The following is a 25810-nucleotide window of genomic DNA, read 5'->3' as shown; positions in this document are numbered from 1 at the left end:
ATTTTATCAAAAGATATTTCTGCATCTTTTGAGATGATCATGTGGTTTTTATTCTTCAGTTTGTTCTTGTGGTATGTGACATCGATTGATTTGCAGATATTGAAAAATCTTTGCATCCCTGGTACAACCCATTTGATCATGGTGTATGATCATTTTAATGTACTGTTGCATTCGGTTTGGTAGTAGTTTGTTGAGGATTTTTGCATCTGTGTTCATCAGTGATATTGGACTATAATTTTCTTTTTTTGTGATATCCTTCTCTGGTTTTGGTATCAGGGTGATGGTAATCTCATAGAATGACATTGGAAGTGTTCCTTCCTCTGCAAGTTTTTGAAATATTTTCAGAGGTTTGGTGTTAACTCTTCTCTAAATGTTTGGTAGAATTGACCAGTGAAGCCATCTGGTCCTGGACTTTTGCTTTTGGGGAGTTTTTAAACTACTGATTAAATTTCAGTACTTGTAATTGGTTCGCTCATATTTTCTATTTCTTCCTGGTTCAGTCAGGAGATTTTACCTTTCTAAGAATTTGTCCATTTCTTCTAAGTTGTCTATTTTATTGGTGTATAGCTGTTCATAGTAGTCTCTTATGATCCCTTGTGTTTCTGTGGTGTTGGTTTTAACTTCTCTTTTTTCATTTCTGTTTTTATTGATTTGGGCCCTCTTCTTTTTTTTTTCTTGATGAGTTTGGCTAAAGGTTTATCAATTTCATTTGTCTTTTCAAAGAACCAGCTTTTAGTTTCATTGATCTTTCGTATTATTTTTATAGTCTCTATTTCATTTTTTTCTGCTCTGATCTTTATGATTTCTTTCCTTTTACTAACTTTGGGTTTTGTTTGTTCTTTTCTCCAGTTGCTTTAGGTGTAACATTAGGTTGTTTATTTGAGATTTCTTTTCTTGTTTCCTGAGGTAAGATTGAATCACTATAAACGTCCCTCTTAGAATTGCTTTTGCTGCATCCCTTAGGTTTTGGATCATTGTGTTTTCACTTTCATTCATCTCTAGGTACTTTTTGATTTCCTCTTTGATTTCTTCAGTGATCCATGGTTGTTTAGTAGCTTATTGTTTAGGTTTCATGTGTTTGTGTTTTTTGCAGTTTTTTTCTTGTAGTTGATTTCCAGCCTTATAGCACTGTGGTCTGAAAAGATGCTTGATATGATTTCAGTTTTCTTAAATTTACAGAGGCTTGCTTTGTGGTCCAGCACGTGATCTCTCCTGGAGAATGTAGTGTGTGTACTTGAAGACAGTGTGTATTCTTGTACTCTGCTTTCAGGAGGCTCTGAGACTCTAGGTCAGAGGAACTCAGGAACATGGGTTTTTTTTCTTTCATAAAGCACTCCCAAGTTGGTTCTAAGGTAGGTGTCCTCAGAGCACACTCTGATCATCGTTGGATGCTAAGGTAACTGTAGTAGTCCACCCGGGAGAGAATAAACATCCTTGTCCCTTCCTGGCTTCTGGTGGTGGCCATCAATCCTTGGTGTTCCTTGGATTGTAGCTGCAGTCACCCCATTCTCTGCTTCTGTCACCCATGACACTGCCCCTGTGTGTCTCTTTCCTCTTGCTAAAAGACACCAGTCATATTAGATTAAGGAATCTTTCTACTCCAGTATGACCTCATCTTTACTAAACTAATTACCTCTGCAAAAATCCTATTTCCAAATACAGGTCACATTCTGAGGTGCTGGAAGTTAGGACTTCAGTATATCTTTTTGGAAGACTCAGTTTAACCCACAACAGAGGGGGGAAGGGGATGTGGCTAGAATAGGTCAGGGATTCTGAAATCAGAGTCAGTAACTGGTCCAGCATGACTCTCTAAAGGTCTCTTGAGAAACAAGCTAAAATTACAGGTTTCTTTAACCTGACCTCCAGGTCTGACTTTGGAAGTATGAGATTGTGCCTTAGAATCTGTATTAATCACCCCTCTGCAGGAAATACCCACGTGGAGGAGCCCTACCAGAAGCATTCACTATATTGATGTTTCATGAATGCACTGGGTAAATGATAAGTTATGACCACATAAAGCTTATGCAATAAGCACATGTAGCCACGTGTAATATCTTCACAGTGCACTGCCACCATGTGTTCCTCTATTCTGGCAGAGGCAGGTAAGTGGTGTTCACAGATTATGCTTGTTTAACTGATCACCCCATGCTTTTAAAGAAAATTAAAACTCCTCTTAACAGCAATTGTTTATAAAATTAAGCACAGTTTCGATGTTTTTGTTTTTCCACTATTTTAACTTATCAAAGGAATGAGGAAAATTGGGTCATTCACTCCCATGATGACTGTTTTCTTTTCATTAATAGTGGCAAAAGCTCTTCTTGAAGTGGAACCAAAATGCAAATATGAGCTCACCCAGGCCTTTTAAGGATTTCAGGAGGCCATGCATTTGATCAAAATTGCATGTTTAAAAATCCTCCTTTCATGATAGAATGCAGATAGAATATAGATGGACTGAAGGTAAAAGTGCTCTTTGCTGCAGACACACTCAATAATATATACATTGTTAATCCCTGATCATTTCCAAGTAATTGTAGGCTTCTTCATGGAACCAATTTTCTGTTTTGGAGACTAAGATAATTCAAATTGCATGTCTTTAAGTATGATAATAAGTGGAGTCTGCCAGTGGTTGCTTGTATAACCAATTGGATGTGAATGTGTGTGTGTCTTGCAATCTAGAGTTTTGTATTTAGTCCTTTCTTTGGCAAGTGAAGTCACACCAATTTAAGTATTAACAAGTGTGTCTCAGGATCACTGAGTTGCATGTTGAGTGGAATTTATAATTTTTATTATGTCGGCTGTTTCAAATAACACATTTTGAAAAAGCAAATGTGGTTGATATGTGAATCATTTGTACTCAGTTCATAGTTTCCTTTCATTTTTTTTCACTTATACTTGTGGTCCAAAGGGACTTTCTTCAGTAACAGTGTTATTGTTACTGATCTGTATTTAGTTTGCAAAATTCCATCCAGTATGTCTATTTGCCTCTCTGGTGATGTGGCATATAAAGTGAGGTACAGATTTTTGATGATTCTTGGCATGTCTGGTGCATAAAGTATTTTGCCTAAATCATTATCTCATAGAAAGCATGTTTAGTATGAATTAGCAAATTTTAAACAGGTTTGTATACGGTATGCATAGATCTAGATTTAGGAAGAGTGCGACAGGATGCAGATGAGTCTGTGAACTTTCCTCAGGGTCAGGTTGGCGATAGAATGGGAAAACTATTCCTATTCGTAGTATCTTTTTGGTTCTATCCTCCACTGAGGCCGAAACCTTGATTTCCAGAGTCTTAGAGAAGGGTTGCATATTTTCTAGAAAGACCCACTATTCTTCATGTCTCTGCATCAATAGTCATCAAAGAGAAGCAGGAGAATCTAAGCTGAATAACACGTGCACGCCAAATAGTCCAAAGACCAGCTATGGTATTCCACGTAAATATTTAGACCTTCACTGGAAAACAGCAGCTTCAGGCAAAGAGTAACATATATATTATAGTTCAGTCTCAGAATTAGCCGGCTGTTCATCATCGGGTCGTTGGGTTTTCTCACTTTGTTGTAATGGTTTCCTTTTGGCTGCAGCTCATCTTTTTTTTTTTTTTTTTTAACTTTAGAAACTGTATTTTAAAAAATTAATTTATTTTTTAAATTGAAGTATATTTGATATACAATGTTGTGTTGGTTTCATCTTCATCGTCATCCTTCAGTTCTTTCACTGGTGTACTAATTAACGTAAACATATTTTTCAAATATGATAAATAGTATAATGCAATAAAAGAGCAAAATGCAAAAATTAATGCATAAGGAAGAAAATAAGAAATCCATGGGCTGTAAGACACTCCTCGTGAAATGGGCAATTACAATGAAGATAATCTTGGTCTTTAGAATATTTATTCGTTCTCCATGTATTTACTGAACATTTCTATGTATCAGACATTGTTCTGACGATGAATGGAATGTGGTTTTCGCTTTAAAGACTCACAGGTTGGAAGGAAATTAGTGAAGTAGATGAAGAATCACAGCATTGTGAACATATGGCCTTAGAGAAAGGAGGGCTGTGCCGTGGAGCACAGAGGCAGTCGTTCTTGAGAAGTAAAGAAAGTCAGGTCTTTGGTTTGCAAAGACCAGGTCCACTCAGATGAGCTCAAATAAAAATGGGGTCATTGAAAGACATGAGGGATTTTCAGAGAAACAAAATGCAGAGGGTGTCTGGTCTCAAGAGTAGCCACTCCACATCTGGCTCTCTCCATCTCTAAGTGGTCTCATTCTGCTTCTTTCTACATGTACTTTCTCCAATACCAAGTCACTGGTATTTTATAGAACAACATACTTTTTTCAATAGGGTCTTTTTTCCTCTTTTGTTTTAAATAAAGTTGCCTGCAGTCATCTTCAAGGTTGCATTTTATGCTTAGCAAATTAAGAAATTGGAAATTATTGACATTTCCAGTTCAGTCTTCTCTGTAGATCAAAATATTTATAAACAAGAAAATACGCTTTACAGTTTCTTAGGTACCTGTTAAGTTTGGAGCAAATTCTGCTAAATAGAGTTTATTCTTAATTCTAATGTTTAGTATTTAAATACATAACTATTTCAGACTGAATGTTTTCACATTTTATTTACAATGTTAATTTTTTCATAGACTTTTTTTTTTTTTTTGGCGGTACGTGGGCCCCTCACCACTGCGGCCTCTCCCGCCGCAGAGCACAGGCTCCGGACGCGCAGGCCCAGTGGCCATGGCTCAGGGGCCCAGCTGCTCTGCGGCATGTGGGATCCTCCCGGACCGGGGCACGAACCTGCGTCCCCTGCATCGGCAGGCGGACTCCCGACCACTGCGCCACCAGGGAAGCCCCATAGACATTTTTTTATTAAAATTTTTTAATTGCAATGTAGTCGACATACAATACTATATTAGTTTCAGGTGTCCATCGTAGTGGTTTGACATTTACATACATTATGATCACCACAGTAAATCCAGTAACCATCTGTCACCATACAAAGGTATTACAGTATTATTGATCATATTCCCTATGCTGAAATTATATCTCCGAGATTTACGTATTTTATAACTGGAAGTTTCTACCTTTTAATTCCCTTCACCTATTTCACCCAGCCCCCCCCCCTCCCCCCCCCTTCCCCTCACCTACAGTGTTGAATTTTTAAATTGAGTTTACAGGGGTCATTCATAGTAATGTCAGATGTTTCACCTTTAACAGAATGAATTTCCAAAAATTTACTTTTGATTCTATGAACTGGATGAAGAAAACAAGTTATTATTGGAATTAACTTTATTTTGCATTTGAAGTATCAAATGATATTGACAAAATTTGCATTATTTAACTTTTGAGAAGTTCTTCTCTGCTCATGGATCCAACATATGGACAGTTATTGCCTCAGTTTTTGTATATGCATGAAACAACTTGGAACTGAAAATAAGCAAAAGTAATTCAACAAAGCATTGAATGGTCTAAATGAAAAGTCAGGGTTCATGGACTAATGTGATACACCTTGCACAGCCCCACATGTTAACTTGTCAATTTTAGGCACAATCTTCCTAAAATAACTTCTAACTTTTCATAGCAGTTATAATGCTTCTTCAGTAGATCGTGTGTCTTATGGATTTCATGAGGTCAAAAAAGTTTTGGTAGAGTGCTGAGGCCAGAAACTAGATGATAAAAATAGGTGCTGATTTTTTTTTTTTTTTTTTTTTTTTTTTTTTTTTTTTTTTTTTTTTTTTTTTTTTTTTATGCGTTACGCGGGCCTCTCACTGTTGTGGCCTCTCCCGTTGCGGAGGACAGGCTCCGGACGCGCAGGCTCAGCGGCCATGGCTCACGGGCCCAGCCGCTCCGCGGCATGTGGGATCCTCCCAGACCGGGGCACGAACCCGTGTCCCCTGCATCGGCAGGCGGACTCTCAACCACTGCGCCACCAGGGAAGCCCTAGGTGCTGATTTTGAAGGATGTGGCCCATTTGATTCAAAAGTGGAGTGTTGAATTTTATTTTTAATAATATAGTATTTTATTTCTTTAAAAAAATGTATTTCTTTTATTTATTTATTTTTGGCTGCGTTGGGTCTTCACTGCTGCATGTGGGCTTTTCTCTAGTTGCAGCAAGCAGGGGGCTACTCTTTGTTGTGGTACGCAGGCTTCTCTTTGCGGTGGCTTCTCTTTGTTGTGGAGCATGGGCTCTAGAGCGCAGGCTCAGTAGTTGTGGCGCATGGGCTTAGTTGCTCCGCGGCATGTGGGATCTTCCTGGACCAGGGGTCAAACCTGTGTCCCCTGCGTTGGCAGGCAGATTCTTAACCACTGTGCCACCAGGGAAGTCCCAATAATATAATTTTTTAAATAATAAAACTTAATGTGCATTTCAGTCTCCTAAGGGTCAGTGACCTCACTGTAACTCAAAAAGTATATAGCATTCATAGACTAAAGATACACAGGAACAAATGCAATTATATTTTCCCCCAGAACACAAGGATACAACCAGCTAATATTGAGCAGAGCAGATAAACAAGGTCACACTCAGGCCGTGGCAGGTCCTAAGTGTCAGCCCTGAGGAGTAGGCTGGCATCTCAGTGCCACTTGACTCCTCTGTGTTCTTCGTCCTTCAGTGGCCTGGGTTCCTGCTCTTTCTGCTGCTTCAGGGTGGAGGGGCAAAATGTACTGGGAGTCCACTGAGAAGGGTTAACCTAGAGGAGGAAGAGGAGGAAGATAGCCGCTCTTTCTGGAAGGGTGGAGAGTTTACCCTTCAGGTCATCCGACCTAAATCTTTCTTGTGCTGTTCATGAACTTGGTGACTTAGGGAAATCCTTCAGTCTCTCGGGATCTCAGTTCTCTTATTTATAAAATGAGGAATTGGCATGATGAGCTCTCTAACTTTGATTTGAAAAGACTCCAAGTTCTGGGACTTCTCTGGTGGTCCAGTGGTTAAGACTCCACCTTTCAGGGATTCCCTGGTGGCGCAGTGGTTGAGAGTCCACCTGCCGATGCAGGGGACTCGGGTTCGTGCCCCGGTCCGGGAGGATCCCACATGCCGCGGAGCGGCTGGACCCGTGAGCCATGGCCGCTGAGCCTGCGCGTATGGAGCCTGTGCTCCGCAACGGGAGAGGCCACAACAGTGAGAGGCCTGCGTGCCGCAAAAAAAAAAAAAAAAAAGACTCCACCTTTCAAAGCAGGGGTCGCAGGTTGGATCCCTGGTTGGGGAACTAAGAGCCCACGTGCCTTGGGGTATGGCCGAAAAATTAAAAATAAATTTTTAAAAAATAAATAAGTTGCACATCTCTTTAAAAATAAAAACAACAAAGACTCTAAGTTCTGTAACTCAATGGCAGAACTCTTTTTTTCCTTCCTCCCTCCCTTCTTTCTTTCTTTCTTCCTTCCTTTCTCTCTCTCTCTCTCTCTCTCTCTCTGTCTTTCTTTCTTTCTTTCTCTGTATGTTAGTTAAAGAAACTATAAAACAGTAACATATTTATTTTGACCTTTGAATGTAAGACAATTCTTTGAGGTAAAAAAGTTTTCTTCTGATATTATTCAGGTAGAATCTTTGCATTCAACATAGGGATTCTGAAAGACAATTACAGAAAACAGCTATAATGCAGAACTCCTTGTGGTGATATCAAATTCAAGAATTAGATTCAAATCCTCTGACAGTTTTCCATCTCTGTCAGTCATGTCCAAGTCAAGACATAACAGCATTTCTTCTGTTTCATCCCTTACGTTGGAGTTAAATTCTGCTGGAGACTACACTGCATGTTTTTATTTATTTTTTAAATCCAGAATGCTCTTTGTCATCTGACAGTGCACCATATTAAACTACTTAAAATGCTTTGTGAATGAAATCACATGTCTGAAATGTGGTGTCCGTTACCAGAGCTCTTGAAGGGCAGGCTTGGGTTTAGTCCGTCTCCTTTGTCTTACCTAGTTTCTCAACCCCGGACATTCTTTTTCTCTCTCTTAAGGCAGATTTCTATGCATAGACGGTTCATTCAGATTGGTAGGGTGGATTGGGTTAAAAAAAAAAAATGATGTGGGCAATTTTTACCTGGTTTAAATGGGTTAAAAAGAATCATGGTAATCAGAGCTTCAGGGCTGCCCCACCTCTGATTTTGTATTTCTTTTAATTATTTATTTATTTAATATTTATTTATTTATTTACTTGGCTGCCTTCTCTGTGATTGAAGAAGTGCACTGAATTTTCATAAACACGTAATTATCTAACTCCTTCCCAACTTAACATGTTTTGACATGAAATCCTTAAATACATATTAACAATCTCAGCGTTAGACGCTAAGTACTGTAATGTACACGTTTAAGCTCATGTACACGAAAATGTGAACTCACAAGGGCAGGAATTCCTGTTTGTTTATTGTTATCTACCTTTTGTCGTCAACAGAGCTTGGTGCACGAGGTTGCCAAATAGATTAAATTAACGAATATGAGGGTAGCCCATGTCCACTGGAGGGTGAGAACCGTGCCTGTTTTGTACAGCTCTGTAGCTATAGCCCCTAGAACGGTGTCTGTGTCTCATTTGTTGACTGAATGAATGGACTTAGGGATTTGGTCCTTGTCATTCAAGTCTTGTTTAGGAGGCAGCTTGGCAAAATATTAAAGAGCAGTACTAATTAGGTACCACAATGGTAAATAATCACCGGACACTCATATTTTAATTGTCCAAATGGTAACATAAAAATTGTTCTAGATATTCAAAGTCGGAAAATAATATATAACATGCATTACCCCCCAAAGACTTTGACATTGTTGGATTATTTTTATTTCTTTATGTACTGAATAAATCTTTGAGTGCCTCTATGTTCCAGGCAGTATATCCGGTGCTGGTGAGTCAATAGTGAAGAAAAGAGTTGTAGGTCTTGCCCAAATTGAACTCATAATCTAATGGGGAAAAAGTAATAAATAAAATGTTAATTTTTGAAGGAAAAAAAGGGACGTTGTGATAGAGAATAACAGAGAATAGCTACTCCAGAGAGGATAAACTATAAGAATGGAACCTTTAAGCTGAACTTAAAGGGTGAGAAGGAGTCAGTTCTGTGAAAACATCCCAGGCAGAAGTATGTGTGCAAAGGCACTGAGGCAGCATGGAATTCAGTCACCAAGAGTGACTGGGAATAAAGAAAGAGGCAGGTACTGAATGATTTTGAACAGGAGGACATGGTAAATGAACGTACCACGATGAACATGATACAATGACATTTTAAGACATTCACCCTTGCTCAAAAGTGGAGAATGGATTCTGGTGCAGAAGGGTGGAAGTGGGTGTTTAATAGTTCATCCAAGGAATGATGGTGAACTTGATTAAGGTATGTTGACTAAACAGTATATGCACAACCTAAAAGTTGAGAGTTCTGTTTTATTTGGTGAGAATTTTTAGGACTTCAAGCCAGGGAGGCAGCATCTCAGGTAACCCTGGGAGAACTGCTCCGAGGAGGTGAGGGGGAGAGCCAGGATATATAGTTTTGCAGTAAAGGGCAGTTAGTCTGAACATCAAAGGATTATTGTTAATTAAGGAAAACTAGGTATCTCAAGTTAAGGAACTTGGTGCTTTTCTCTGTAGGGGAAGATGCAAGAGTCTGGGCTCCCTGAAATTGTTCCTTTGATATGCACCTTAGATCTCTGGGGCCAGTGTTCTGTTTTCACATCCGGCGTTTCCTCAGGGCTCTCTGTTGGCAGTGGCTGCAGTCACTGATGACTGTGACATTTTTTGTTTACTGATATGACAGGCAGTATTCCATTCATCAGGTAGCAGCAGTGATGAACACGAGGTACAGAAAGGTTTGAGGTAGAATTAAAGAATTTACTGTTGGAAGAAAGTAGAAGAGGGTTAAGGGAGAAGTAAGGAAGGAGGAATTCTCCCGGGCTCCTGGTTGAATTCATGGGGGATAATAGTGCTCTTTACTGAGGTGGAAAATACTGGTGCAAGGAGACAGATCTGGGGTGGGGAAGCATGGATTCAGTGGTGGACAAGTTAAGCTGGAGATGTCTGCCAGATAAACTCAGAGAGGTCAGGGCAGAGCATGGAACTGGATTGTGAATGAGGATCTCAGAGGAGGCCTCTGAGCTGATGATATAGACGTGGGAATCTCTGACATGTTGAGGGCACAGCGATGGAGGACCAGCTGGGCATATTAAATTTCAAACCTTCAGTTTACAGAACATCTACCTGGGGCGGTGAACCCAGGAAAGCGCTTTTCTCATGCCCCATTATTTTACCCAGTCTTTCACTCTTCACCTGGGCTTATACTTTCTCTACTTGCCCTAGGACCCCTGTCCACATGCATTCACTCTTCCTGACCTTGACTCAATTCTTTAGTTATCTCTCTCACCTGCCCTAGTTTATCCTGCCATCTCCCACCTTTCTGCTCCAGCCCACCCTCCTTTCAGTCTGCTAACCTGGTCGCTCTCATCAGCTGCTTTTCAACCTTCACCCTTTAGACTCTCACTGTCTGCTACATACCATATTCTAAGTCCTACAAATCTCTGAAGGTGTGGCTTCCTTTCCAATATTATTATATATCTTTCAGTACATCAGTAAAAATGAGTCTGCATTCCTACAAGAAGGAGGAGGAAGAAGAAAGGAATGGGGGGGTGATTATTGGTTATAGGGCATTTGTAGATCAGGTTCCAATTTCCATGTGAATCAGGCAATAGAATTTGTTTTCATGAGACATCTCCCTCAAATTTTCAAGTGATGTCATGAGATAGAAACATTTTTTTTACTAGGAAGATAAGATGCTAGATGATCAGGATTTCTTTTACTACCAAGCAGGACCCTGTAGGGCTCCTGGGCACAAAAACCTTTGTGTCCCCCATTTCTTGATTATAGGAAATAGGTTTAATTCAGCCTCCGTGACCTTCCCTGAGTTCCAATGGGCAGGTTCAAACAGTTGCTAATTAGGGAATGGAGGGGATGCAGGAGACAAAGGAGGAACAGTCAAAAGAAACAATAGTACAGCCTTGGAGCAGGGTCCTGGTTCCCCAACAAGGGATATACATATCTTTGAGCTGTTTTGCAGATACTGAAACCCCTGCCAGGTGGGAGTAGTTGAAAAGGTATGGTGCCCACAAGCAGGTACACCCCAGAGGGGTTGGAACCAGAAGGTTGATGATGCCGACTCCCACTTACCTCCCCACCAACCAATCAGAAGATTGTCCATGAGCTGATCACACCCTCTTTGAACCATTACTATAAAACTCCTCACTACCCCGTCCAAGTTGGGACACACAGTCTTGAGGGCATTCGCCCGCTGTGGCCCCCTTTGCTTCTCCTTCACCCAAAACTCTGTCTCCAAGAATTAATTCGGTGTTGGGGTACAGAGACCGGATCCGGCTTCACTATTACCATTTGAATTCCCTCTCAACACCATGAATATCCATAGTAGTACAGTATTTGATATATTTTAAGTTCTTAATAGTTACTGATTAAATGAAATTTGTTCTGTAAATATATCCAAAGGTTTTGAGAAGTATCACTCTGCGATACCTCATGCCACCACTCACTTTAACTGTTTACACCCTCAATCCTGTATTTCTGTTGCCCATTTATCTGCATCCCCCCCTTTACTGGGCCTTGACGTCAGAGGTTCCAAGATTGTAACTTTTCCCCAAAATTACCATGCCAATCTGATGAGCAGTTGTTTTAAATAGAAGTATAATTGACCTACAACACTATGTTAGTGCCAGGTGTACAACATAGTGATTCAATACTTCTATGCATTACAGAATGATCACTGTGATACGTCTAGTTACCATGTGTCACTATACAAAGTTGATGAGCAGTTTTTTAAAGAACAACTCACTTTATAGTAATAATTTGCATCTCCTGGAGGCATGTTGAATTATTGATTACAGATCTTCTGGTGTTCATTCCTGAAAGTAAAATCAGCTAATCATCTTATTCAAATATTTTCCATACTCTCAGATCCAGAAAAGACCAGTGTACGCAAATTGTACAAGTATTTACAATATTCTTTACTACACGTAAAATTTCAGAGTGAATTCCACTTTAAGGTATCCATTTAGCATGGGGACAGGGATTTCATCTGTTAACATTTTGCTAGATTAAAGAAAAGTAATACCACGATAGTCTTTCTAGACTACCTGGATAACAACGTTTCTCTGTGCACATATCTATTATAAGAATCTTTCATTTTTAGTAAAGAATCTATACAGTTTGAAAAAAATCTAATGTTTTTAAACTGTATGTACTCAGGATGGACACACTACATGCTTGTTCGTGACACGTACTCTGTGCAGGGATGTTGTCATTTGGCTCTATTTCTGTACAAAGGGATCCAAGGCAAAAGAAGGTTGACCAGCTCTTTGCATTTGCCAGGTTGAAGCCAGGAGCTTCATGAGGAATTAGGAAGGCTCTTTGTGATTCCCCAAACACTTTGAAATCAGAAGAGCCACAGAGCCCCAGAAGGCTGCTGTGTGACAACGGAGTTGCAAGAATGTTGTCACAAAGAAGCAGTTGTGAGAAGGAAGCGTTGACCTGTGACTTTCTAGAACCTTCAACGTTAAAACCTACTGGTTGGATCTGTTAGGAAATTTTCCCCAGGAATATAATGCAGTAGGAGTCAGAAGGTTAGACAGAAACCAGTTACAGAAATGGGTTTTATTGTTTGTTTGCTAGATCCGTCTATAAACCATATAAAGTGTGTTTGTGGAAGGGGTGTAGAATATGTCAACCTATCCACCATCCAGTGCTGTGATCCTGCAGCCTTTCTTAGCCCAAATATTTTTCCTGACCACTCCCACCATTGGATATTGACTTCTCATACTATTTTCACCTCAGTGTGTTGCCCTTCCTCAAAGGGCTATACTGCTTTTCCCGCCAGTACAGAATTTCCAAAGGAGAAACCAGGGGTCTGTCTTGCTCTTGAAGTACTGTGTTGGAATATTTACTGTTCAATCACCTTCAACAAATAATTGTTGAGCACCTACTTTGAAAGTTCTACAGGGGACAAAAGTGTAAATTACAGACCACAGGGATGTTTTTCCATCTGAGCTGGATAAGTCAGGCGAGTTCCTGTGCCCAAAATCACTTCAGGGTTTCTTGAAGCACCTACATGCCCTTCCGTCTTCATGGGAGAGCTTGCTTTAGCCACTGTGGGATTGTGTAAGTAGCCAGGAGTAGTGTCAGGAAATTCTTCTCTATGTGTCTCCAACCTTCCCTCTCTCCACCCTGTGTCTTTCCTCTTCTTTCAGCTCTCTCCCTTTACCATTATTTCCTGTCCCACTTCTGTATCAACACCTCCTCTCTTTTTGTTTTTCTGCTGTATCTTGCTGTTTTCCTAAACTGGCCGACAACTATTTTTATTTGTATTTCTCTGCCAAGCTTTGGATATGCATTTCCCGAAAGACCTAAAATGCTTTTCTACTTGCAGTTTCTCTCTCCATTCTAAATCTCTTCATGCCCAGGGGCTGGGTAGGTGTCTGATTAGGAATGATACCTGTCTGCCCTGGTTTCGAATCAGAACATCAGTTTGACATCTGAAGACAAATCACAGAGCTATACCCATCCTTTCCCAGTGTCGTCTGCTCACTGAGGTGCTTATACAAGTAGCCCCACCTCTAGAGATGGGGAAGAGTTCAGCCTATCACCTGGTTCCCATTTCTCAGCTAATGGGACAGAGGCACAAACCTGTAAAACAAGTAGGTTTGTTTCCAAATGAAAACCAGATGTGCTGAATCCCACCGGAGTACTGGGTCCACCCTCTGTCACGTGTCTTAGCAGGTGCGGAAGGGTGCCCTTACCTAATTTTCACTACTAATCAACCCCAGCATTCCTTTACCTGAAAAATTAGCAGTCCAAATAAACTTTCAGTTACTGTAGCTAGAAATTACAACCACTCTCTGCAAGGAGCTGAACGGGAGTGCCACACATAGCTTCTGATGCCAAATATCACATTGCCTGACATCTCGATGCTGAAGAGTTCTCTTTGCCAGTTAATTTTTGCTTTAGGGAACGAACCATCAGTTATCAGATCCCCTGAACACTTGTATAAGTCTCTGAGACAATATCTTCAGAAGGAAATAGTCCTTTTTTTTCCTCTTTTGCTTCAAGAAACTTGTGCCAATAATCAAATGTGCCTTTATTCTCAGTTCTATTCACATGAATCCTCCAACTTATATCTTTTTCTTTCGTGTTTTCTTTGTTTTCAGACCAGAAGGGCACTTTAAGTAAAATTTATGGAATTTAAAAATGCCCAAGGCTTAATAACACACTATTGGAATATTTGAATATAGCTGAATTTACAGCAGTAAAGTTATGTGTTGGAGGGTTGTTGGCAAAGGACAAAGGTTGGAGTTGTCCCAGGAAACATTTTCTCACATAGTTGGTCATTGACTCAAATGGCAAGTGTTCTGGAATCATACTCACATGACATTGGTGGGTCTCTGGAAGTAAGAAGTTAGTTCCTTCTTATTGAAAGATCAAGAATGTGTGTTAAATGCAGCACCTGCTGTCTGTAAGATGCCAGGGCCAAGACTGGAGAAGTCCCTGGAGACACATAAGACCTGGGTCCTGCCCACAATGAACTTAACAATCTAGTTGGGAAGTTAAGACATTACATCGTGGTCCCAAAGACATCATTAAAGATGCAAACATTCTCGCGTCTACCTTCAAAATATACAGAGTCAGGGCATTTCTTATCATGTCCATTGCTGCCACCCTGCTCTAAGCCACCATCATCTCTCATCCCGATTATTGCTGTAATCTCCCAAGTGGTACCTCTGTGCTTCCACTGTGGCCCTGTTTAACCTACACTCAACAAAACAATCAAGGTGATCCAGTTAAAGAGTGAGTTGGATCATGTCAGTCCTCTGTCGAAAGCCCTTCGAAGCTCCTGGACCCGCTCAGAGTAGAGCCAGTGTTCTTGCAGTATAGACAAGGGTCTACACACAGTCCAGCCACCCACACCTTCTTTGACTCTCTGCTCTCAACTTTTACCAGTTTTCCTCTTGCACGTTCTGCTCCATCCATGCTCTCACCCCCTTGCTTTTCCTGGACTACACCAGGAATGTTGTGACCTCAGGGCCTTTGCACTTGCTGACCCCTCTGCCAGGAATCCTCTATACCCCGATGACTATTCACCCCTCACATACTCAGGTGTTCATTTACAGTGAGGACTTTTTAGACCCCGTTATCTTAAATTGGGCTCTCATATGCACCCATTTGTGCACGTGCCCACACACACACCTTTTTTTTTTTTTAATTGGAGTATAGTTGCTTTACACTGCTGTGTCAGTTTCTGCTGTACAGCAAAGTGAATCAGCCATTCGTATACATATGTTCCCTCTTTTTTTGGATTTCCTTCCTATTTAGGTCACCACGGAGCACCAAGTAGAGTTCCCTGTGCTATACAGTAGGTTCTCATTAGTTACCTGTTTTATACATAGTAGTGTATATATGCCAATCCCAATCTCCCAATTCATCCCACCACCACCCCTTTCCCCCTTGGTATCCATACGTTTCTTCCCTATGTTTGTGTCTCTGTTTCTGCTTTGCAAATAAGATTTTTCTAGATTCCATATATATGGGTTAATATACTATAAAAAATACGGAACACTTCCTGAATTTGCACGTCATCCTTGCACAGAGGCCATGCTAATCTTCTGTGTTCCCATTTTAGTATATGTGCTGCCGAAGTGAGCACCACACACACTCTCTTGCTTGTTTTAACTTTTGTCCATATAGATATTACCATATGAAACCCTAATAGTTTGTGTGTTATCTGTCTTTTCCCCAGTAGGAGCTAAGCTAATTTTGTTTTTGTTTTTTTCAGTTTTGTTTGCCATATCTTTAGCACCTAGAATGGTGCCTGACACACAGTAGGTGGCCAATAAATATTTATTGAATGATTATTGTTATTTTGAGCATGAGGTGTTGTATTAGTTTCTTTGGGCTGCTGTAACAAAGTATCACAAACTAGGTTGCTTAAAGCACAGAAATTTATTGTCTCACAGCTCTGGAGGATAGAAATCTGAAATCAAGGTGTCTGCAGAGCCATGCTTCCTCTAAAATCTGTAGAGGAGAATCTTGACTTGCCTCTGCCAGCTTCTGGCAGCCTCAGGTGTCAACTTCAGCTGCAGCACTTCAATCCCTACCCCCGTTGTCACATGACATTCTCTCCTCATTTGGGGTGGAAGGAAAACTATTCCCTTTTATGTCATCTCACCTCCCTTTTTCCTCTGAAATTTGACCAGACTAATATCCCATCAATACAGCTCTGATCCAGCATCTACTCAGACCAGAAACCTTCAGCATCTATAAGTTGTCTGAATTCTCTAGTCTAGAATTTGAGGTTTTCCACATTCTGTTTGCCATCCACTATCACATAACCTGTGACCTATCTAACTTGTAGTATTTGCTTCTCCCCATAGGTACCCTTTGGTGCATCTCTACACATGTCTCGTCTTATGCTTTTGTTTCAACCCTTCTCTAGTGAAACCATTACATAAAGACTTTCCTGCCATCTTCCTTCCTAAGTCCAACATCTCCATCTTCAAAGCATGCATGCGAGATTACCCCTACCTTTTTGAGGGCATTCATTATTTCCTATCCTGTCTTTTAGGTATATGTGAATGAAGCTTTTGTCTCCTCTAAATTAGGATGATAAACATACCAGTAGCGTGATTTTTTGGTTGATATAACTTGTGAGAAGACTGTACATTTAAATTTTAATAAAGCTTTTGTTGTTCTGAATCAAAGAATGCGAGGTTTCAGATGTAAGAACATGTCTTTCCTCAGTTGTTTTCTGAGATAGCAATACACAGTGATGAAATGAGGTCAAGATTCAGAGGGAAGGGTTTGAGAAAGAAAAATTAAGAAATGTGGAGGAAGTTGGGTGGATGTTAAGAAGTCTGTGTTAGGGACTTCCCTGTTGGTGCAGTGGTTGAGACTTTGCCTTCCAATGCAGAGGGTGCGGGTTTGATCCCTGGTGGGGGAGCTAGGATCCCACATGCCTTGCAACCAAAAACGTAAAACAAAAGCAATATTGTAACAAATTCAATAAAAGACTAAAAATGGTCCACATCAAAAAAATCTTTTAAAAAAGTCTATATTAAATTACATGTAGCCACCTTTGGGTCTCTTTTCAAGCACCTACACTCTCTTTGGAAAATAAATTATTTTACATATTGTGGTGTGCCAAATAATGTCCTCTGGAAGATGGCCCCGTCATAATTCCTGGAACCTATGATATGCTAAGTTACGTGGCAAAAGGGACTTTGCGGGTATGATTAAGTTCAGGATCTTAAGATGGGGAGATTATTCTGGATTAGTCTGGCTGGATCCAGTGTAATAACAATGATCCTTATAAGACAGAAGCAAGACAGTCAGTCTCTAAGAAGAAGATGTAATGGCAAAAGCAGAGAAGAAAAGAAGGCTTCATGACAACAGAAGCAGAGAGAGATTGAAATGCTGGCTTTGAAGGTGGAGGATGGGGCCATAAGCCAAAGAATGCAGGTGGCCTCTAGATGCTAGGAATGGAATTCTCCCTTAGAACTTCCAGACAGAATGCAGACCTGCTGACACCTTGATTTTAGGACTTCTGACCTCCAGAATTATAAGATAATAAATTTGTGTTGTTTTGAGTGACTTAGTTTTGCAGTAATTTATTACAGTGGCAATAGAAAACTAACACATATTTTAAGGCACTGACAATTAAAAGCAGAGACCAGGGTTTGGCAATCTTTGCTGTAAAGGACCAGATAGTAAATATTTTAGGCTTTGTGGGCCATCTGGTCTCTGTTACAATTACTCAGCTCTGCCATATAGCATGAAAGCAGCCAGAGACAAGATGTAAATAAATGACTGTGGCTGTGTTCCAATAAAACTTTATTTACAAAAATAGGCAATAGACTGGATTTTGCCCATGGGCTGTAGCTTGCTGATACATGGTATAAACCAATGCCTCATAATTGTTTATTGTTTTAATTTATACTTCATCTTATTCTGGAATCTCATTCCTGTTTATGTATGCCACATGACCCACTGAACAGAACATTCAACAATGGTCTGAAATTGGTTCTCCAACCAGAAACATTAAGATTTTTAAGTGAAGATGCAGCTTATTATTAACATTCTACAGTCATCTTTAATTCCTCGGTACTCGCATATTGCAAGAATTGTATCCTAGAGGTGTAAATAGCAGTGCTAAACGACTCTGGCTTGATTTGCTCAAGTGAGAAGACCATACTGTATTTTCACAAAGCCTCTAGAATTTCTAATACTAAGAATATGCACATCTCATGAAAATGTATTTCATCAAGCACTGTCTACAGAGGATTAAACTAAACTGTAAAACCATGTTTTTTGTGTACAGACTTCACGATTGCTAATGCTCTTTTGTTTATAATTTCTCCCTGGGACATCTCTCCTGAGGCAAATGTTCCCTCAGCAGAGGAGGTACTGTACAGACAGTGTGATTTTTAGCCAAAAAAATTGCTGCACGCGGGGATTCTTATTAGACTTGTGTTGTACTTCTCTTTGCTTTGTGAACCTGACCCCAAACATCTGTGTAAATGTGGCAAGTTAAAACAGCTTGCTTATACCTGGCTTGCCAAATACAGTTCTGTTTTCATCATGTTTATATCAGGATTACATGACATTGGCCCACCTCCCGTGCCTGCTGGCTTCCTTCTCCTTTCTTCCTTGTTCATCATGCTGACCTCCAACCTTAACAGCTCATACTCCATCCTACCCCCTCCATGGTCAGGCCTGCATCATCACTACTTCCTCTGCAACTTCTCCTAACATTCTTCTGGTCTATATGTGGATTAGTTAATTCATGTCACATGAAGCTTTACTGTTTGCATGATTTTTGCATGCACCCTACTAAATTACAGATGCTCATATTCAGAAACTAACTTATAATTTTGTATAGTTCATAATACTTCGTATAATATTAAATAAATATTATCTGGCTTACTGATTGCTAGATTTTTTACTTAATTTGACTCTTTGGGTTTTTAAAAAATATTTTTTAGAATACTTTTAGGTTCACAACAAAATTGAAAGGAAAGTACAGATAATTCCCATACACCTCCTACCCCTACACATGCATAGCCTCCTCTATTATCAACACCACTCACCAGAATGGTACCTTTTTTACCAAGGATGAACCTACATTGACACATCGTAATCCCCCAAGGTCCATAGTTCACTTTAGGGCTCACTCTGGGTATGTGCATCCTGTGGGTGTGGACAAATGTATAATGACATATATCCATCATTATAATATCATACAGAGTATTTTCATTGCCCTAAAAATTCTTTGTGCTCTGCCTATTCATCTCTACCCCTGCACTAACACACATACACTCCTGGAAGCCACTGTTTTCTTTTTTTTTTTTTATTGTCTCTATAGTTTTGCTTTTTCTAGAATGTCATATAGTTAGAATCATAACAGGTAACTTGTTAGGTTGACTTCTTTCACTTAGTAATATGCATTTAAGATTCCTTCATGTCTTTTCATGGCTTGATAGCTCATTTCTTTTTAGCGTGGAATAATATTCCATTGTCTGGGTGTACCACAGTTTATCCATTCACCTATTGAAGGACATCTTGGTTGCTTCCAAGTTTGGGCAATTATAGATAAAGCTGCTATAAACATCCGTGTGGACATAAGTTTTCAGCTCCTTTGGGGAAATAACCAAGGAGCACAATTACTGGATCATATGATAAAAGTAGGTTTAGTTTTTGCAGAAACTGACGAATTGTTTTCCAAAGTGGCTGTACCATTTTGCATTCCACCAGCAGTGTGTGAGAGTTCCTGTTGCTCCTCATCCTTGTCAGCATTTGGTGTTGTCAGTTTACTGGATTTTAGCCATCCTAATTGGCATGTAGTGCTATCTTGTTGTTTTAATTTGTGTTTCCCTGATGACATATAATGGGGAGCATCTTTTCATAAACTTTTTAACCATCTGTATATCTTTTTGGTGAGGTGTCTGTTAAGGTCTTTGGTCTATTTTTAATTGGGTTGTTTATTTTCTTATTACTGAGCTTTAAGTGTTCTTTGTATATTTTGGATAACAGCCCTTTGTCAGATGTGCCTTTTGCAAATATTTTCTCTAAGTCAGTGGCTTGTCTTCTCATTTTCTTGATGTTTTCTTCAGAGCGGAAGTTTAAAATTTTAACAACGTCTAGTTATCAATTATTTCTTTCTTGGATTGTGTCTTTGCTGTTGTATTTAAAGTCACTGTCATATATAACAGCAGTCCCCAGTCTTTTTGGCACCAGGGACCGGTTTCGTGGAAGACAGTTTTTCCACGAACATGGGGTGGGGGGATGGTTCAGGCAGTAATGCGAGTGATGGCAAGTGACAGATGAAGCTTCGCCTGCCCACCGCTCACCTCCTGCTGTGCAGCCAGTTCCTAAAAGGGGGTTGGGGACCCCTGATATACAAGGTCATCTAGATTTTCTCCAGTGTTACCATCTAGGAGTTTTATACTTTTGTGTTTAGATTTAGGTCTGTGATCCATTTAGAGTTAATTTTTATGAGGCATGTAAGGTCTGTGTCTAGATTCATTTCTCTTTTTTTTGCATGTAGATGTCCAGTTGTTCCTGCACCTTCTGTTGAGGAGACTTATCTTTGCTCCATTGTATTGCCTTTTCTCCTTTGTCAAAAATCAGTTGACTCTATTTATGGGGGCCTGTTCCTGGGCTCTTTATTCTGTTCCATTGATCTATTTGTCTATTCTTTCAACAATACCACAGTGTCTTGATTACTGTAGCTTTATGTTAAGTCTTGAAGTTAGGTAGCATCGTTGTTCCAACTTTGTTCTTCTTCAGTATTGTGTTGGCTGGTCTGTATCTTTTGCCTTTCATATAAACTCTAGAATCAGTTTGTTGTTATCATACAATAGCTTGTTGGATTTTTTATCATGATTGCATTGAATCTGCAGATCAAGTTGGGAAGAACTGACATCTCGGCAATATTGAATTTCTCTATCTGTGAATACAGAATATCTTTCCATTTATTTAGTTCTCCTTTAATTTTGTTGATCAGAGTTTTGTAGTTTTCCTTACACAGATCTTGTACATTTTGTAGACTTAGGCTTAAGTATTTCATTTTGGGGGGGTGCTAATGTAAATAACATTGCATTATTAATTTTAACTTCCCTTTGAACATTGTTGGTGTATAAGAAAGCAATTGACTTTGTTATACCTTGTATCCTTCAACCTTGCTATAATTACTTATTAATTCCAGGAGTTTTTTGTTTATTATTTCAAATTTTCTACATAGAGGATCATGTCATCTGCAAAGACAGTTTTAAACCTTCCTTCCCAATCTGTATACCTTTTATTTCTTTTTCTTACTTTATTGCATTAGCAAGTACTTCCACCATCATGTTGAAAAGGGCTGGTGAGAAAGGACATTCCTGCTTTGTACTTGATCTTAATGGGAAACCTTTGAGTTTCTCACCATTAAATATGATGATAGCTATAGGTTTCCTGTAGATAGTCTTTATCAAGTTGAGAAAACTCCGCTCTATTCTTAATTTACTGAGAGTTTTTATTATGAATGGGTGTTGGATTTTGTCAGATACTTTTTCTGCATCTATTGCTGTGACTCTTTTTTCCTTTTTTAGTCTGTGATAGATTACATCAGTTGATTTTCAAATGCTGAACCAGCCTTGCATACCTGGGATAAATCCTACCTTGTCATGGTGTATACTTCTTTTTAATACATTTTTGGATATGATTTGCTAATATTTTGTGGAGGATTTTTGCATCAATGTTCATGAGAGATATTCGTCTGTAGTTTCCTTTTCTACTAATATCTTTGTTTAGTTTGGGTATTGGGATAATACTGGCTTCACAGAAAATATTCCCTTTGTTTCTATCCTTTGATAGAGATTGTAGAATTGATGTAATTTCTTCTTTAAATATTTGGTAGAATTCATCAGTGAACCCATGTGGGTCCAATCCTTTCTTCTTTGGAAGGTTATTCATTATTGATTCAATTTCTTTCATATTGGGTTGGCCAAAAAGTTCGTTCAGGTTTTTGCTTAACATCTTATGGTATAGGCCTATTCAGATTATTTATTTCTTCTTGTGTGAGTTTTGGCAGATTGTGTCTTTGAAGAAATTGGTCCATTTCATCTACTTTATCAAATTGTGGGCATAGAGTTGTTCATCGTATTCTTTTATTATTCTTTTAATTTTCAATGAGATCTGTAGTGAGGTCCCCTCTTTCATTTCCAATGTTACTAATTTATGTCCTCCCTCTCTCTCTCTCTTTTTTTTTTTTTGTTTCCTTGGTTAGAGACTTATTTTATTTATTTATTTATTTATTGGCTGTGTTGGGTCTTCATTGCTGTGTGGGCTTTCTCTAGTTGCGGCAAACAGGGGCTACTCTTCATTGTGGTGCATAGGCTTCTCATTGTGGTGGCTTCTCTTGTTGTGGAGCATGGGCTCTAGGCATGTGGGCTTCAGTAGTTGTGGCACACAGGCTCAGTAGTTGTGACTCATGAGCTCTAGAGCACAGGCTCAGTAGTTGTGGTGCACAGGCTTAGTTGCTCCGCGCCATGTGGGATCTTCCCAGACCAGGGCTCGAACCCGTGTCCCCTGCGTTGGCAGGCGGATTCTTAACCACTGAGCCACCAGGGAAGTCCCAAGGCTTATTGATTTTATTGATCTTTTTGAAGAACCAGTTTTCAGCTTCATTGATTTTCTCTATCGATTTCCTCTTTTTCGTTTCATTGATTTCTACCCTAGTTCTTAATATTTCTTCTGCTTACTTTGGATTTACTTTGCTTTTCTTTTTCTAGTTTCCTAAAGTGGTAACTTAAATTGTTGATTTTAGATCTTTATTCTTTTCTAATCTATGCATTCAATACCATAATTTTCCCTCTAAACACTGTTTTTGCTACATTCCACAGATTTGATAAGTTGTGTTTTCATTTTCAGGTAGTTCAAAATATTTTTAAACTTACCTTGAGATTTCTTCCTTGGCCCATGTATTTTTCAGAAGTTTGCTGTTTAATCTCCATGTATTTTGTGGTTTTCCAGTTAATTTCTGTTTTTGAATCCTAGTTTAATCCCATGTGGTCTGAGAGCAGGCATTGTATAATTTCTATTCTTTTACATTTGTTAGGGTGTGTTTTATGGCCCAGAATGTGGTCTATCATGGTGAATGTTCCCTGTGAGCTTGAGAAAAATGTGTGCTCTGCTACTGTTGAATGAAGTAGCCTGTAGATGTTAATTATATCTAGTTGAGTGATGGTGTTATTGAGTTCAGCTATGTCTACTGATTTTCTGCCTACTATATTTGCTCATTTCTGAGAAAGGGGTTTTCTTTGGATTACATTGAGAAATATGCTAGTGATTTACAACAGAATTTTTATTTTTATTTTACCTTTTCAGTTACAGCTAGTGTTCACTTAATATTTTAGAGAAAGCAGTCTACTCTGATTTCCAGATTTGCTTAGCGGCGTCATTTATACTAAAAATCATATTGGATGATAACATTTAATTAATATCTTGGAAGCAAAGAATAATGAGGATATAGTCTTGAACATTTTTGATTTGCATATGACTTTACCTAAACTATTCCAGAAAATTAAGAAATTTTATTATCTTCAAAAACTTACAGAGAAAAAAGTCCAGCGTCTCCTGACATGGACTGTAAATATTCTGCCATGTAAGGCCCTATACATTTGCCAGGCCTCAGTGAATATGCCACTTGGTATGGAGAGCTATGTTTGGCAGTGCATTTCTATTTTCTTTCCAGTTCCCAGCAACACCTGGTCTTTGTATTCTGCTGTCTCATAGGGATGATGACCATGTTGTTGGTCTAGTTTCCTAGTGTATACTTTAAGCCACCCAGCAGATATAAAAAGTAGAATTCTACTGAGATTCCTTTACAAACTGTTCTAAGGATGTTCATTTAAAATGCGTAAGTGCTGAGCACTGAAACTATCCTTTTTTTTTTTTAAATTCTCTCATCACCTACTCCACTGAAAAAAGTTATCATGATTTGTTAGTGAAGTAGACATTCTGATGCCCAGAGGTATTGCAGACCAGTGGTCAGGACATAATAAGAAACTACACTAAAAGTGCTTGCTTGCCATCTTTCATATTGTACTCTTGGAATGAGTGAGAAAAGGTGAGTGAAAAGTTGACTGCAAATAATTACGTAAAAATAGATATGAGACATTGCTCCACAATATCACTTCCGATATACACCCGTCCAGGATATGAAACCTTAATCTAAGTGTGAGAAAACAGACATTTCCAAATGGAGGAATGTTATGCAAAATAATTGATCTGGGCTCTAAAAAATGCCAATGTCATGTAAGTCAAAAGAGTCTGGGGGTTATACTACAAAGCTACAGTAATCAAGACAGTATGATACTGGCACAAAAACAGAAATACAGATCAATGGAACAGGATAGAAAGCCCAGAGATAAACCCACGCACATATGGTCACTTTATCATTGATAAAGGAGGCAAGAGTATACAATGGAGAAAAGACAGCCTCTTCAATAAGTGGTGCTGGGAAAACTGGGCAGCTACATGTAAAAGAATGAAATTAGAACACTCCCTCATACCGTACACAAAAATAAACTCAAAATGGGTTAAAGACCTAAATGTAAGGCCAGACACTATAAAACTCTTAGAGGAAAACATAGGCAGAACACTGTATGACATAAATCACAGCAAGATGCTTTTTGACCCACCTCTTAGAGAAATGGAAATAAAAACAAAAATAAACAAATGGGACCTAATGAAACTTCAAAGCTTTTGCACAGCAAAGGAAACCATAAACGAGACAAAAAGACAGCCCTCAGAATGGGAGAAAATATTTGCAAACAAAGCGACTGACAAAGGATTCATCTCCAAAATTTACAAGCACATGCAGCTCAATATCAAAAAAACGAACAACCCAATCCAAAAATGGGCAGAAGACCTAAGAGACATTTCTCCAAAGAAGATATACAGATTGCCAACAAATACATGAAAGGATGCTCAACATCACTAATCATTAGAGAAATGCAAATCAAAACTACAACGGGGCTTCCCGGGTGGCGCAGTGGTTAAGAGTCTGCCTGCCGATGGCAGGGGACACGGGTTCAAGCCCTGGTCTGGGAGGATCCCACATGCCGTGGAGCAACTGAGCCCGTGCACCACAGCTACTGAGCCTGTGCTCTGGAGCCCACAAGCCACAACTGCTGAAGCCCGCACGCCTAGAGCCTGTGCTCCGCAGTGGGGGAGGCCATGCAATGAGAAGCCTGTGTGCCACAGCAAAGAGTGGCCCCCGCTCACTGTAACTGGAGAGGGCCTGTGTGCAGCAGCAAAGACCCAATTCAGCCAAAAATAAATACAATTAAAAAAAAAAACCTACAATGAGTTATCACCTCACATCCGTCAGAATGGACATCATCCAAAAAATCTACAAACAGTAAATGCTGGAGAGGGTGTGGAGAAAAGGGAACCCTTTTGCACTGTTGGTAGGAATGTATATTGATGCAGCCACTATGGAGAACAGTATGGAGGTTCCTTAAAAAACTAAAAATAGAACTACCATATGATCTAGCAATCCCACTACTGGGCATATACCCTAAGAAAACCATAATTGAAAAAGAGTCATGTACCACAATGTTCACTGCAGCTCTGTTTACAATAGCCAGGACATGGAAGCAACCTAAGTGTCCATCAACAGATGAATGGATAAAGAAGATGTGGCACATCTATACAATGGAATATTACTCAGCCATAAAAGGAAATGAAATTGAGTTATTTGTAGTGAGGTAGATGGACCTAGAGTCTGTCATACAGAGTGAAGGAAGTCAGA

At 39.4% G+C, this 25810-nt stretch overlaps 1 protein-coding gene and 1 non-coding gene across 3 annotated transcripts in view; one reads left to right on the top strand and one right to left on the bottom strand.

Moving 5' to 3' along the window:
- The window catches only part of FBXL7 (F-box and leucine rich repeat protein 7), a 422210-nt gene that overhangs the window by 211032 nt on the left and 185368 nt on the right, over positions 1-25810 (top strand). The gene's annotated exons all lie outside the window — the stretch shown is intronic.
- LOC116752375 lies at positions 15563-15664 on the bottom strand. The gene has a single exon (XR_004349459.1). It is a non-coding gene; the product is annotated as a U6 spliceosomal RNA (small nuclear RNA).

This window comes from Phocoena sinus, chromosome 3 (assembly GCF_008692025.1).
Source record: "Phocoena sinus isolate mPhoSin1 chromosome 3, mPhoSin1.pri, whole genome shotgun sequence".
NCBI classification, from domain to species: domain Eukaryota; kingdom Metazoa; phylum Chordata; class Mammalia; order Artiodactyla; family Phocoenidae; genus Phocoena; species Phocoena sinus.
The sequence above is the reverse complement of the archived record's forward strand: the minus strand, read 5'-3'. Positions and strand labels throughout refer to the sequence as shown.